The sequence below is a fragment of the Lagopus leucura genome, unplaced genomic scaffold, assembly GCF_019238085.1.
Source record: "Lagopus leucura isolate 7727_CA_CO unplaced genomic scaffold, USGS_WTPT01 Super-Scaffold_1, whole genome shotgun sequence".
Classification (NCBI taxonomy): Eukaryota; Metazoa; Chordata; class Aves; order Galliformes; family Phasianidae; genus Lagopus; species Lagopus leucura.
This window is the reverse complement of record NW_024962250.1, coordinates 26,610,312-26,625,922: the sequence shown is the minus strand read 5'-3', so window position 1 is coordinate 26,625,922 and position 15,611 is coordinate 26,610,312. Positions and strand designations below refer to the sequence as shown.

General features: G+C 44.2%; 1 protein-coding gene across 6 annotated transcripts in view; it reads left to right on the top strand.

The window, feature by feature from the left end:
- The window catches only part of FOXN3 (forkhead box N3), a 196,348-nt gene that overhangs the window by 24,950 nt on the left and 155,787 nt on the right, over positions 1-15,611 (top strand). The gene's annotated exons all lie outside the window — the stretch shown is intronic.

The following is a 15,611-nucleotide window of genomic DNA, read 5'->3' as shown; positions in this document are numbered from 1 at the left end:
AATTGGTACAATGCTATTGAAGTATGTGGAATTACTCTGATTTACACTACCTGGAGGTCTGTGCCAAAGTATCCCAAAAAAAGGAAGGATATGAAGCAAGGAAGAGCTGAAAGAGGTTATAGACCTGAGCAATAGAGTGAGTGGAAGTTTGTTCAGAAGTGATAGGGAATGGGGATGTGGGAAGGATCAGAGTGTCCAAAGCTGCTGTTTCAGGACCGGGAAGGCCAGAAGACGGCATCTCATAGAGCCACTGCAGGGCAAGATGTCAGCCAGGATGGAGGAACGGCACAAACTTAGCAAACAGTATTTGGAGTTGATAAAGGGAGTGACATGGTGTTCTTCAGAGGCATGAGCTATGAATAATTATGTGGGCCTTGAACCCTTTATCAAGGGGACAGATAATTCCTCAGTGCTAGCAGTGAAGGATTATTTATTTATTTTTATACCAGCTAGTCAGTGTTATCTTCCATCAAGGGGCTCCACGACATGGCCATTGCTATGCTGCTGATAATAGTATCAGTGTTGCCCAGTTGCTCATCCTCCATAGGAGCATTATATCCCACGCTAATGGGCTCTGCCTGCTCCCTGCACTGTGTGCGCTGTTTATTCCCTGCCAGCTGTCCTCCTTCTTGCCTTTTTGTGTGAGTTTCTTTCTACTCGAATGAGGATGGCTGTTTTTGGTGTGACGTGGGCAGCTCAGGAGTCCTTTTGCAATCTGGAGCAGTTTTTGTTCTCCTTAATTTTTTTCCCCATAGTAATTTTCATTCTGAGTTTGTTTACAGCCTTACTACTATCAGATACTGTTTCCATGTCAGGGTGAGAGCTGGGCTAGCAGGTCAGTGAGGACCTGTGTGCCTCGCTCCATCCTAGGTATGGTGTGGAAAAGAGATTTTCTTCCTGACCTTGAAAACCCACAGCCTGAATAAAGCATTAGGAACAGAAATTGCATCAGTGCGGAAGTCCCCACACTGGTATAATTGTTTGCCTCTCTTTCGTGTTTTACATGCTTTTAAGTTCTTGTTGCCTGCTAGTTATATATGAAGATGGGGAAGATTTGGAGAGTATGCATGGAATTATTGACATTTCTTTAGCAGCTGCTGCTAACCTGCCTATGTTCAGCAGATTTTATACTGTCAAAAACAGTTTCAACACGTGAATGAATGGGAACCACATGAATATTGATCAGTAGAGACAGAAACCACCCTCCCATCTCTTGCTCAGACAAAACAGTGATGATAAAAAAAAGGCAGGAATCAGCCCACACCTTGTTTTACTTTAAAAGTAGAACTTTGTTTTGGTAGAGTCTCCCAGATGGTAGAGCTGGAATCAAGCTTTTCTTTCCAAACCCAGTGAGCAGGAATTGCAGCCTGGGTGCCAAAGGGGGGTCTGCCACATCTGTGAGTGGGGAAGTGGCTTGGCTTCTGCAGGCATTGAAACCAGCAGAGTGACACTTTGCAAAACCCTGCCAGCCTTCCTCTGGTTCCAGTGTGGGAACAAGTGCTGGCTAAAAGTGAAGCCTGTTCTACTTCATGCCAAAATCTATGGACTCTTTGTTTTTTAGCTGATATCTATGAAACAATCAGCTTGAGTGAGTATCTCAGCATTTGATCAGGGTAGATGGTTCGTATTTGAAGTCTACCTTTTGTGCATTTGTGGAAAGCTCCTGTGGGGTACAGCGGCACTTACATCTGATTTTATGAATGCAAGACTTGGTGCTCCACTGCTATCATTGATACAGTGATAATGGTTATTATCCATTTGTATTCTAGTCATAGGTAAACGGTGTTAATATTTTGCTCTTCCCCAGACACCCTCACTCTCTCAAGCACATTCTCTGTTGATATGCGTGGTGATTTATGTCAGTGTTCCCATGTGCCAGTGTGAATGATGTACGTAAGGCTCTTTGGAGCCAGCAGATGGGATGACCTCTTCATACACACTGATACATTGCAGCATAGATTTATACTGCTGTAACTGTGAAATCTATATCTTGTTATGAACAACATGCAGTCCATTAATTCTCTATGCAAAATATAACAGCTCTACCAGGCAAGCCAGGAGCAGAGGGCCAGTTCGGTCCTCTGGACACAGTTTTGGCCTTCACTGGTGTGCAGACCCGTAAGTGTGTGCACTCATCTCCGCCTCTGGTGGCTACTGGAGCAAGTGGAGAATGGGTTGTCAGTGTGTTTCTTTCTAGTGGCAATTATTTCTGATGTCTGATGACCAAACCCAGATAGCAGCCTTTCCCCCTGGCAGCATACTCACCAGGTAGCTTTCTTGGCTATCTTGGGCAATGAAACTGCAGGAAGCTAGTTCCCTTTATGTTTAAATTTAACAGTTAATGAGGAGATGCAAACATGGACAGCAGGATGATTGAAGCCTTTTTAGCAGTTAACAAAGCTAACCTTCTTCCCCTAAAATGCTATAGCTTTAGCCTAAAAAACTGCTCCACCTGTGAGCTGCAGAAGGAAGCATGGTTAGATTATGGAAGTAATCTATAATGCATTAATTACCACTGCCAGTAGTCATCTTTCATTCTAAAAGCAACTTTCTTCATGATAGAAGCCGCAAAAGAGATTCCTGTCCTACTTACCTTGTGTGAAATGACTCAGCTCTACTGAAGCCAGGGATGGATAGCTGGGGAGAAGGCAGTTTCCTTTTTTGCTAGAAAGCTTGAATGCAACATTGTTTTATTTCTGCTCATTAAAGTTAATAACACAGCAAGTGTATTTTGAAGTTAAGTATTTCTGGGATTTCTATGTGTTAAATAATGGTGAGCAAACTTTATAGTCACTCTATAGAGCCTCATGATATATCATTTTGAGCTACCTTCCATCTATTACGTTTTATCTGCCTGCAAAATCCATTTCTAATTCTGGCCATATCTGCTTTGTGATCGCTTGCCAGAAATCTATTCCCAGGTTTCTCCTTATTTTAGTGAAATATCTCTGCTTCAGCACCTTTCCCAAGGTGGCTGATCTAATCATGGCACTATCAGTTATCGCTTCTCATTTCCTTTGCTAGCTCTGTCAAATGCAATGCACAACCTAACAAAATGGCATTCAGATACTCCCAGTGACCACCACCATTTCCCTCTACTTCTCTTGGCACAACCGGAATTGCACGCGGCTTCCTCAGCTCATGTCCTTCACTCCAGGAAGGTGGCTTGTGAGGAACTGAGTGCTGTGAGCAGAGTCGATACTGAGCAGGTGGCGTAGGTGCCTCTGTTTCTGTTGCTCATCTGGGTGTCAGATGCCGCAGCTGCTTTTCCCAGGTGGAGGAGGGGAGTGTTTTGTTCATGGAGAAAGCCACCAGCCCTCCTTTTGGCCTGCCGATGCCTGCAGGGTGCCTTGGGAGCTCTGCCCCATGGGGGGTTGCAGAGCCAGCTTCTGGGTGTCCTGAAGTGGTCACTTCCAGCATAGTACTTCAATGGCAAACACAGGCACTCGTGGCTGGAAAAGCAGTTCATTGCTGTGTTTTATTCCTAGCTATTTCTGCGCTGTAGGAAGGTAGAGAAATCTGTGGTAAAATAATAATTAAATGCTGACAGTACTAAATTTCCACCCAGCGTGAGTTGGCAGCAGTTGCAAACCAAAACATGAGGTCGTTAAAGAAAGAAAAAACTGATTAAATACCTCTGTGTGCTTTTCTGATTAGCTATTCTTAAAAAGAGCATGTGGCTAAAATAGAAGGGTGTACTTGACAGCAGCAATTGCTTTTTTGGGGAAAGGTAAAATACTCCAGTTCTACTGTGTGTATATACATATATGTACGTTAGAAGGAATTTCTTGCTGTTCTTCGCTATGGGCATTTATATCTTAGTGATCATCCATTTTTAAAGAGCACCATGTAATCTCCCTGCCAGGAAATACGTGAAATGCCCTCAATATTGCATTTCTGGAGTGAAGAGTTATCAATGACTAATGTGCTCAGGCGTGGTTTGGTCTCCTTTCATTCTGTCTTTACAGAGCTGACCTCATGTTTCAGAGTTCCATGGCCCTGGTGAACCTCGCTGTAGCACTGGTGATGTTAAAGCACTGCCAGGCTCATGACTAGGCTGTGCTGTGTGCCCTGTGGACACATGGATAAATGGACTAAAATAGTAAAAAAGGGTCGGAAGGTGCATTTGTAGGTTACTGCTTTTCACCATCCTCTGATGTGCTCCAGTGTATGAGCTCCATGAGTGTTCAGGGGCTGATACCTGTAGGTATTCTGAACAGCTCCTGGATCCTCTGTAGGGGATGCTGATGGAGGTAGTGAAGATCCAGTACTGGTGGGGATGGTGACAGTGACACTGTGGGAGAGCTGTGGCTGCTGCTGGACCTGCAGGAATCCCAGGAGCAGGTGTGAGAGCTGTCTGGGGACATTTTGAGTTAAAATGTATGTAAAGAAGCCCCGGTGTGATGGATAAGCCTGCCAACAGGCTGGCTGGTGTCAGCTGGGATGCTAAGCAGCCATCCGTGTGTGCCAGGAGCGCCTCTGAAACATCTGTGAGATCCATGTCCCAAATGTGCTCGTGAACATATCCCAGTGTGGGAAATGTCCAGGCCCATGTAGCTCTTGCTCCTATCACATCAGAGCAGGTTGAAGACCATCATGTGCTTATCCCACCTCATCTCTACAGGGTCATCCTTTCCCTCCTTTCTCCCAGTCCTTTCCTCTACCTGCATGTGAGAAACTGAGAAACAGGGAGATTGAGAGAGAAGTTTTCTTAAGTATTGCAGACTGTTTTGTTGTCTGAAGATGTGCCTGAGTGTAACACAGCATTTTATTGTGATGATATATTCCTGTCTGCATTCAGAGGTTGTGTGTGGTCAGTGGTCTTACAGGCATTACTTCTGCCCTGGAAAGGTTTGTCTGAAGGGAGTTGGAAGGAGGCTCAGGCTATGTGGTTACAGATTTACTCAGCACTTTTATTAGACTCTCCTACAGGCAACTGGGATATTTGTTTTTTCCCTGGGAGCAGTATTGGATACGTTGTTTTTTGCTTTTTTTTTTTTCTTTGCTGTTTGTTCCAGAAAGCAATTTCTCAGGAAGAGTCATTCTGGTTTAATCTCCAGATTATCTGTTTGTTTGTTTGTTTTTTCCCTGGGATAAAGCAGCTGAATAATCAGCTAACCCTGATTCAGTCAGAGTTGAGGGCTATGTATGGGCATCTGTGTAGGGATTCAGATCAGAAGAGTGCTGCTTGATCTGTATAGTTTGAGTGTGAGCATGGTAGTTTGGGAGCCTGGCTGCTGTGCAGGATGGCTTGAGCACTCCGGAGTCATTTCCAATTTAGAAAACTGAGCCAAAGGTGTATTTGTGCAGTTGTCATAATGGTTTTGGAGTATAAGAGCAGCATCTGAGAGCAGGAGGATGACCCTTCTCTTGCAGTAAGATGTGCCCAGCGAGAGGGCTGGGCTGCCACTATCTTGGCCCTGGCTGAGACAGATGGACCTATGCCCACCTGAAGGTGCTGCCCTGCCATGGGCCTGGCTTGGATGGTGCCTCAATGACGGGGAGCTGGGAGCCCCTCTGTATGGGCTGACCAAGCTGCAATTGGCCACTGCAGAATGTGGCAGCTCCAAGCACCCAGCCCTCATGTCTCTGAGCTCATTGGGTCCTCATTGCGCCAGCAGCAAGCTGGGAGAAACTATTTCTTTCCTGACATTAAAGTACTTGACCCTATCCAGTGCAAGGTGGCCAAGCAGTTACGGGCCATTAATCCTCAATTGCTCTTGTCAGGTGTTGTATTCATTAATTCAGGGCCAAAGAGAGGTTTAGCTGTCAGTGAGGATATTAACACTCATAAGCAGTGTTTGCAGCCATGCAGACATATGCCCTCGAGTTTCATTGGTCACCTCCCCAGAGCTGGGGCTTTAGGTCCACCCACTAAAAGTGCCTTTGAACCCAACCCTTTTTCTGTGTGGCGGTGGCTGATTCAGAGCCAAAGGCCCATAGGGTCCCCTGCTGGCACCCCAAGCAGCCCCAGGTGCAGAGGGGCTGTTCCTGGGAGCAGCAGGGCCACTTCATGCTGCTGGGACACAGCGTGTGTTGGGGTGGGTGGCACTGCTTCGGTAGGTACTCGCTTGCTGGTTTTACTGCCTTGCTCTGTGGAGGAGGAGGAATGCACCAGGCATCCCATGGCAGAAGTTCCTCTTATTCTTGGATGCTGCCCAAGGGTTACTCGTTAGAACAATAATTGCTTTAAAAAGAAAAAAAGAAAAAAAAAAAAAAGATGTTGAGCACCAAGGCTTACAAGGTGCTTTGATATGCCAGGCTGCGCTGATCGTATGTAGAGGGACATCCTTTTGTAGCTTGAATTGCTATAAAAGGCTTCAATAGCCTTTCCTTGGCAAACTGCTGGTTGCTGTAGTTGGGAGATTGTCTGTGTGAATTCTGCAGGCTCGGTTCCACTGTACACATATTGATCTGCTGCTGCACCCGAGGTGAAAACTGTTCATGCTTTAATACATTAAATTCAGCTCCCACCGATCTGTGTGGAAGTCTTGTTTTGAAAGCAGAAGAAAAGCAGGGAGAATGTTGAGATGTTTTAACACAGCAAAAAGCATTTCTTTCTACACAGTGCCACGTCACGGAAGGAACAGCTTCTCCTCCAGTTCTGTTTTGGTCTAGGTCTCTCTCTTCAGAGATTTAAACATATGCTTGTATCAGTTCCTCAGCTGGTGTGTAAGTGCTGATGTACTGTATCCACTGTCAGCATACTTGCCTCCTTTATACCTGATGTTTTTACTCTGGCTCCTTAAAGTTAGTGGAATTCTCAGATTTTCAACATGATCCCTTAATGAAGCTGTACTGTGGGGGCTTTGGGAATTTTGTTCTCATGAGAAAAGCACTGACATAATTGCCAGTAGGAAAATAGAAGAATTAGGAATGTATTGTCTGGAGGTCTACCAGATTTATCGCTTCCCATGAAGTGACTGCCCCAGTTCAGCAGGTGGGGACCTCAAAGCGCCAGGTGGCTGGATAGTGCCCTGCAGCTGTGGTAGGTACAGCTGGAATGAGATCCAGATGTGCCAGGAGGCTGTGGGCTGGTCTTGTGGTGGTCATCCTTCCCTCAGGAAACTGTCTTCAGGGAGGCCCATCCTGCCCAGGCTTTGCAGATGCAGCCTTGTCCTATTAAAGTGTGTTTTTTTTGTCTGGCTGAAATAGCATTTGAGGAAATAAAGTAGCAGTGTGAGCTTCACGACAGGCCATCTGCAGAAAAGATGCTAAGTATCAGGGGCTGGGATGAGATCCTAATCTTAATGAGGGACCTCATGGCTTTGGAGGGTAGTGAGATCACCTACAGCAGGCTGTCCTCATCTCTGTTAGAGGTGCTGAATGAGACTCTGGCAGGCCACAGGAATGGAGTTCTCTAACTTTTGTTTTCTTTGTTGTTCCAGTTATCCTGGTTTTGTTTTTTGTTTTCCCTCAAATCTAGGTATTATTAGGTTCTCCTCCTATGTCTCATGCATGCATTTTCCTGCTAATGAAGGAAATGGTCACGCTCCCATTACAGTCTTTATAAAAGCAAAAGCATCTTGATTTTATTATAACTTTGGACAGGCTTTGGGGGGATAAAGTTAAACTTGTCTGAGAATAAGTGCATTTCTGAGAATTTACAAAGTATTAAATGTTTTGGAAATAAGTTTGGTTTTTTTTTTTCCTGTAAAAATTAAAGATGCCAAATAAAGCAAAGTGTTTTTCATACATTTGGGATTTTATTTTGTTGTTCTTCAGTTCTGTGCTACTGGAGAGTCAGTTTTTGACCACACGTTGAATGGAAACAAGTCCCTAAATCAAATAAGATACTCTTCTGTTACTGGGACAAGTCTTAAATAAAATCCCATGGACTGATATAAATAGCTCAGTTCCATGAATATCATGCACTTTGTTTTATGTGGATTGATTTAATTACAGAATTACTCCTCATAGCCATCTGCCCTGCTGTGACTTTTGTGTGTTGTTGGAAGGAACATCTTTTTGCTTTGCTTGCAAGCCACTGTGATACCAGCTTGGTGCTCAAGACCTACCATCATGCCAAAGCCATTCCTTTTGTTTGAATGTGGCTATGACCTAGGACTGCAAGGATGCGTCCTCAATGACTGTGGTTTATGGACTGCAATGAAAAAGGCTCATTTCACCCAGCAGGGCCCATGGCTGTGCACTGACTCTAGTTATAACATTGTCCAACAAGCAGTCATGGTGAGACTGCTTGTTAGGAGCTGTAGATGTATGGTCAAACCTGGTAGTAAGTGCCTTTCTGCATTCTTCTTCGTTGGTCATTCATTGTGAAGTCATGACTAGAAGTTCTACCTTCTACAGGGATGCTTTTTGCCTTTCCTAGGCAAGCTGTGCAGAAATTGTTGGAGCTTGCTCCTATTTGTGGCTTATATCACACTGTAGACTGACAACCACTCCTCTTCCAAAAAATGGAACATTTCCACTTAATTGCCTGGAAATAGGGAAGGGTGGATTTTTTATTTTTATTTTTTTCCCCCAACCTCCTGTTGTTCCTCTTAGTGTATGGCAACTCGTTCTTTTGTGCTGGCTGTTCATACTTGAAGATTTCTGAAGATTGATAATGTGGAGGAGATAGATGAGGTTAAAGTGGCTTTGATTGTCGCTTTGGTCTGCGTTGCTGTGCTCTTTTCACTGCAGCACAGACGAAAGAGGATGTTCATTCCTAAAATAAATAGTACTCTGATGCTCACCTGAGTTTATCAGTTTATCTGTGGGGAAAAAAAAGTTTCCTTAGAAATGACAAGGCTCTTCAAATTCTATTTTGGGCATTTTAATTGGAGTGCACGATAGTCCTTTGAAGTTTTATTACCTATTACATACTTGATTCCAAATTTGCCTTTTGCAATAGCTTAAGGTTTTTTATTTGCCTCGAATATTAACATTTCTGTTTCAAGCTTTGAAAGAGCAAACTTTCTGAGCATGATTATGAACATTAGTTTAATACATAGTCCCCACTCAGAGGTTCTTCTGTATTTCCGTGTGCTTCTTTAGAGGCTTTTCAAGGTGCTTAACTTTAATTACCATTATGTGAGCACACAGAAGTGAGGACCCAAGAGTTTTATCAATTATTCCACTTGCAAATCAATTTTTAGATAGCCTCGGAGCTCTTCTAAGTTGAATTTACTTTGAAATATAAAGGTTTTCATGTAAATAGGATGGAGATTCTGTTGTCTACTTATTTAAATATTCAATGGCTATACGTTTCTTGTTCTTAATATGGTTGCTGGCAAAGTGTTTTGTCTTCTGTGGTATTGTTTTCTTGCAAGTATTTTCTGTGCCTTGAATGTGCAAACTTTTAGCTACTGACAAATAGTAGTACATATCTCTGTAGAAATGGCATGAATGACTGAGTTTCTGTGGCTTCTAGTGAACTGTAAGGCCTTAAGTTCTTGTGCTGGAGTAGAAGGACCTTGTCTTTTAATCATGTTCGAAAATTTACTTGAAAAGGTAGAACTGTGGCAATGAAGTGTTGTGATTTTAGCATGTGGGTCTGTAACTGAAAGCTAGCTACACCTGTATCCTCTGCCATCCGTGAGAAGCTTCAGTGCAAGTGAAATTAGTGAAAGTGCCCGCTCCAGCGTCTTACCAAAAGGTCTGTGAAGCCCATGTGGAAATACAGGGTGAGTCATTGTTGAGTAAGAAAGTGGAAATGTGTTTCTAGAATGCAGCAGAGACTTGGTGTTTGGGGAAGAGCTGTCTGGTGTATCGCAGACAATTGTCAGAGAAAGTCAAAATAAGACTAAGACGGCAAGTTCAACCATTCTGTGCATTACTCTGAAAAACTGAGCAGAAGATATTTTTAAGTACATGGATGGTTCTGAAAGTAATGCCTCTTGTTTGTTTCCATGGAAACTACAACAGATACTAAGAGCACAAGAATACTACTTGAAAGAGCAAATTTGCAGCTACAAAATACTATTTTTCAAAATAGTCATCGCCGTGAACTATACATTTCTGCCAGCTGTGATCAAGAGCCTGCTTGCTACTCTTGTAGAAATATGCGTGGCTGTCCATAATGTAGCTTGTCTTTCACATTGCTGTCACTACTGCTGAAACACAATGCTCACTGTGCTCATATCCACTGTTTGGTCTCCGTAAAGATTCAGCAAGCATCAAGGAATATCCGTAGATGCCATCATTTCTGCATGGAGGAATTCAGTGACACACCTTTGCTTTATACGCACTTCCATGTCAGATGCCATTTTGTCAGAGTGCCCCTCTGCTGCCATCTGTCACACAGCAATAAAACAGAATGGAGTTTTGGAGGGAAGGTTCACCCTCCGCTGCTGTACCACCACCATCTGCCTCTGATGTCGTGGGCAAACATAATAAAATAGGAAGCATTACTTTCAGAGCAGCCCATGTGTACTCTATTTCAGAATCAATAATTGACTTTTAGAGTATAGAAATACCCTGTGCTGATACCCAAGCTATGAACAGCTTTCCAGCTCTTGAGATAGTAAAGCCAGTACCAATGGCAGTAAGACAAAATGGGCTGAAATCTAATTCGGATTCAAGTTGTCTCAGGCCTTGCTTGTCCCAGCCAAGTGCATCAGCTGTGCATGGTGAATTTGTGGTCTCAGCTAACAAGAGACATTTGTCCTCATGTGTCTATATCAAAACCAGGAACATGTACCGTTGAGTATAGGTGCCCTGTTTTGAGCTGAGCCACAAGCAGATGTCAGATGTTCCAGGGACAGGGTGTCATGGGTTGCTGAGTCCCTTGTGCTCTGTAGGACACACAGAGAGGAGTGCTGTCCTGTGGGCCTGTCCCCTCTGGCTGCCCCACTGGTGGGCGTCCATGGTGCTGTGACATGGCACCTGCTATCGGCCTTGGAGCAGTACATCACATGTGCCCTTATGTGGTCATCATCCCCAGCTTTTGTCACAGATGTGAGCTTCTTGTCCTGGAAGTTACCAGGTTCCTTTTCGTACCAGCCCAAAGCCTTCAGCATTGCTTCATGCCTGGCACAGAGCTCACTCTGCTGGCTCATCGCTCTTTGGTTTCTGTTAAGTCTGTAAGTCATCTCCTGTTTTCCTGTTTTAATCATTTTAAAAAATAATAATTCTTAAACTCCATTTTTACCCAGAATATTTTTGGCTTAGTTAAAATTCTCCACCTTTCTGAGACAACGCCATGTGCCTGTGTGTTTAGTGAAAGATGGGATGTGAGTTTTTTCATTGGAAAATTCCAATTAGGTTGAAACCTTTAGTTTGCAAAAAAACAACTAAGGTTCTGTTTTTTAGGTCACAAGCTCAATACAAATTTTCAGGTTAATGTGAAAACTGCTACTACCAGATTTTTCAAAATTCTCCAGGAAAACCAAGTGTATTCATAATGAGGCCCTGTTAATTTGTTCCACTTTCTATAAATGCTATCCCCTACCAGTACCAGCGCTGTTACTACACTGGTGCCATTAACCATCTGCTGAGCATGTAAAACTCCTTGGGGCAGAGATTGTATCTTTGCTTTGTACTGTACAATGCAGAGTGCGTAGCTGGCACTTGAGAAACAATTAATGGTAATGCTGCTCAGCAGGGTGTTCGGCAACCGAGCTAATAAGAGTGGTATAAATGCCTGGTTGGATTGGATTAGGGGGAACTGGTGTGTCCCAGTGGTATGTCTCCAGCAGGTGAAGGGAAATGTTTATTTTATCACTGTTCCTCATCAGGTGATGTTTGAGACCATTTCTGAAGGATGCACAAAAGTTAAGGATGCAAGAGTCCAGATTTGGGTGTACATCTCTGTTTTGCTTATTAGGAGTCTTTACTAACTGAATATTTTTTTCTATAGTGAAGTAAAGGATCATTTCGGAGCATTAATCTCATTAGTGCCTGCGTTTTCCTTCAGTCTTCTGTGCGCACGATAAGTCTCCGCTTTATCGTATTTTCCTTTGTATCTTAATGATCCCCGCGTGCCGGGAGCGAGCTGTGCCGCAGCTTTCCATCTTATGCTAATCCATCAACATCAAGTTAGCTGCACGTGAGGAGGATGCATGGAGACGTCAGCGGCTGGCCGAGGCCCGTGGGTTGCGCAGCAACCTGCTTGGGAAGATTGATGTTGCAGCCTGCAACAGGCCCCGCACTGCTGAGCTTCTCTGGGGCTGGCTCTGGTGCAGGCAGGATGAGAACATGCTCCATGCCATCCTTGTTACAACTGCTTACTTGGTGGCTTCACTGTGCAGGCTGAGTGGCAGCTGCAGGCTCGTTGATACCGTTGTGTCACACTTCCCCTCCTCCAAGGGTGCGAGATTCAAGGCACGTTGTCAGTGTTGTTTCTTTCTTTCCTAAAAGGCTCGTATGTCGCATCAAATAAAGCCACAGGTGAACGTGATGCTTGCCCGTTGACCTCTTGCTCTGCGGTGGACTCCTTGGCTCACAGCACAGGCTGAGACAGCTGACTTCCACCATTGCTGTGCTTTCCTTCCTTTGGGTTTCCAGTGTCAGGGCTCTGCTGCAGGGCAGGCACAGTTAGATGCTCTTATGGGAAAGCAGAAGAGCTGTTGCTGTTGAACTGGATTGTGTAGTGGCCAAGTCTTGGAGCCAAATAGGACCTGACCATGTCTCTTTAATTGTATGGTATATTTGATAATTATGCAACATATTTATTTACTGTTTGGATCTCTTTAGAAGATGTGCCTGTCTGGTGCTCCAGGGTGAATTTAAAATTCATGTACATTTACTATGGTTGGGGATAAACAGTGATAAACAGTTCACAACAAAACCCACTTTTGTGATCACAGACATCTTTCATGCCCCAAGTCTGGAACCTTTATGACAACCTTTTACCAAAGATTTGATGTAGGAAAGCAGTTGCAAATGTGATTACCTTTAGATCTTTTAACAGGAGGCTCACAAACATCCTGGCAGGCATGAACTGGATCGTGGGCTGTGCTGCTCAGGACCTATGTGAGCAGTGTTGCTAGGCCAGTGGCAGGGCCCAGGAGGCAGCTCTGGCTGTATGGCTCAAGTGCTTCAGGCCAGGTTCCTTAAGTGCAAATTGGGATATAAACACAGGAAAGGAGGACTGGGGAAAGCACTCTCTGTCCTAAGGAGAAAGAAGGCTGCAGCCCTTTAACTGTGCCAACCAAGGAGCACAACTCAGTTTCATCTGCATGCCTTGATCCATTAGCTCCGCAGATGCAGGTGCATTTGTGAGGTCTGTCCCTATGTCCCTGCCCTTGGGTGACTTGGTCAGGACCTTAGGGCCACCTCTGAGAGATGGTCCCAATGTTTGCAGGCAGAGTGAGCGTGCCGCAGCCTATGGAGCACTCAGTGTGACTCTTGCTTATGCTGTGCTTATATATGTGGCAGTTACGGGCTATTCTAAGTGTGTTTTCTGGTGGCAAGCTCTTTATCGACTGACTGTTGAACTTGTTGTTTCCTAAAGAGCATGGCATGCTGCTCTTGACTGAAAAGCTGCTGTTCTGTCTCCTTGTTGTCCTTGTTCTTCAGCCATACACAGGTTCTTCCCTGCTCGTTTTGTTAAAGTCCGTCAACTCTAGACTGATAACTTCCATCAGCAAGGTAACGGAGCTGTGCTGAGAGGCAGAGCTATGGTTTTTGTCTGCCTTGTTTCTACAATGGCTGTATGCAGTGTGGTGGAGAGAAGCACCTGGACACGAGAATCAGGTGCTCATTCAAAAGGAGGAATGTTTTCAGAGACCTGTCTGTTGAACGAGCAGGGAAGGTGGGAAGCAAGTAAGGTCTGTGATAAGCAAACACTGTGTTGACTGGATGGAAGCAAAGGATACATATTAAGGTTTTAATTGAATGAATCGCAGGTTGTTAGAAACATTTCTTGCAGTAGAAAGTGGGATCAGGGAACAAGCAGTTCTGCTGCTTCCAAGTCCCAACAAGCCTCTGTCCCTAAACTACTTTGTATGATGACAAATTGGTGTCTGAGCCACGTCCAAGTGGGGTGGGTCCTCCTCTCTGACAGAGACAGCGGGAAACTGTTCTTGGGTTCCCACATCAGTGAGAAGTTGAAGATTTTCCTTTCTGTGGTTTGATCAACTGTGTTTCCTTCCACTTGTGAGTCATATGTGCATATTCTTAAGCCTCATCCTGAAAAGAGTGTTAGGGTCTGGAAAGGGAGCCCACCCACCGGTAGTAGTGAGCACACTGTTGATTTGCACTGTAGCAACACCTATGATCCTGGATCTAACCTATGCAGTTGGTGGTGGTGCTGCATAAACACAAACCATAAAGGATCATTTCCCCAATTTAAAAGGTTTACGTTATAAGAAAATACCACGTAATATGTACAACTTAATTGCTACAGTGCTGCTTTAGCCCTTCTGTGCCCTGCAGTGGGACTCATCTGCTCAGCACGGTGTCAGTACCACGCATGCCTGAGGCAACAAGCAGAGAGAAATGGGGCCCAGAAATGGCACAGATTGGCCCAGTTCAGGGGGTGTTTCTGATCCAGGCCAGGTGTTACTTCCTGGAACTGTTCTAGATCTCTTCTGGAGCCCAAAAATCAGTATGGCTGTAGGCTGAGATCAATGTGTCATAGAGTCTTAAGTTGGTTGAGAGGGGTCGTGGACCTAATACCTAAACTGCCTCACAGTATCCTTTCACTGATCTAAGATATATCCAGAGCTTGGTTCTGCTTGATGCAAGGTACTTCAGCTTCTGCTTAGGAATTGAGGTCAACCAGTACCTTCTAGGATAGAATCCCAGAGAAGCATGGAGGAAGGGTAGAAAAGCCAGGCAGCAGATAACAAAGAGATACTTAAGCAGCAATGAGAATATCTTTTCTTATTTGAGATATTTAATCTTTCTGAATGAGTAATATAATATTTATAATATTATAGTAGCTGTAATAACTTGCTTAAAAATTAAAAATAGTTAATGGCTGAAGTGGAATAAGCATGTTTAATACTTCTCTCTGAACTGCTGTACCTCCTCCTAGAAAAGTTTTATTTAAATGTGTAATTTTCTCCCATTGTAACAATACTGACTGGAGCAAACACACTGGCTCTGTATTCTGTTCTGAATGTGCATCAGGCTGATGGTGTTTATAAAGCCCCCTGCCTGATACGTGTCCTAGCTATCTGGAGCATCACTTCCTACCTTTAGATGAATTAGCCCAAGACAGATGAGGGTGTTGAAGTCAAATGCATTGATCTGGCTGCCCTGTGTCCATTTTTGGGATGTAGTACTAGATCTTTTGTGGTGAGTCTTGTGTCGTGTTTGATGTATTATTATATAAGATTCCCTTAATCCTCCCCTTGGGAGGTTTCTCTCAAACTTAGCCCAGCTCCCAGGAAAGTACCATTCCTTGCACTGTTTTCCCCATGTGGTAGAAAGCTCTACTGTGCTTAGAGACCCAAACTGCTGCTCACAGTCCTCAGCTGAGCACTGTTGGGAAGAGAGCTTGGACCCATTCCATGGAGGCTTGGTAAGCAGAACAAGATGTCAGTCTTCGTTTGATACAGGTTGATGGTACAAAGCGTGTAGGTGAACTATGTCTTCCATTGCTGAAGAGATTCCCCAGGGCATTTTGTACACGTAGCAGCAGTTTCTATAGCACTGAAGTAAATTGCATGGGTACATTGCGTGGCTATTGCTAATTGAGAGATGATAAAATGTGAGTA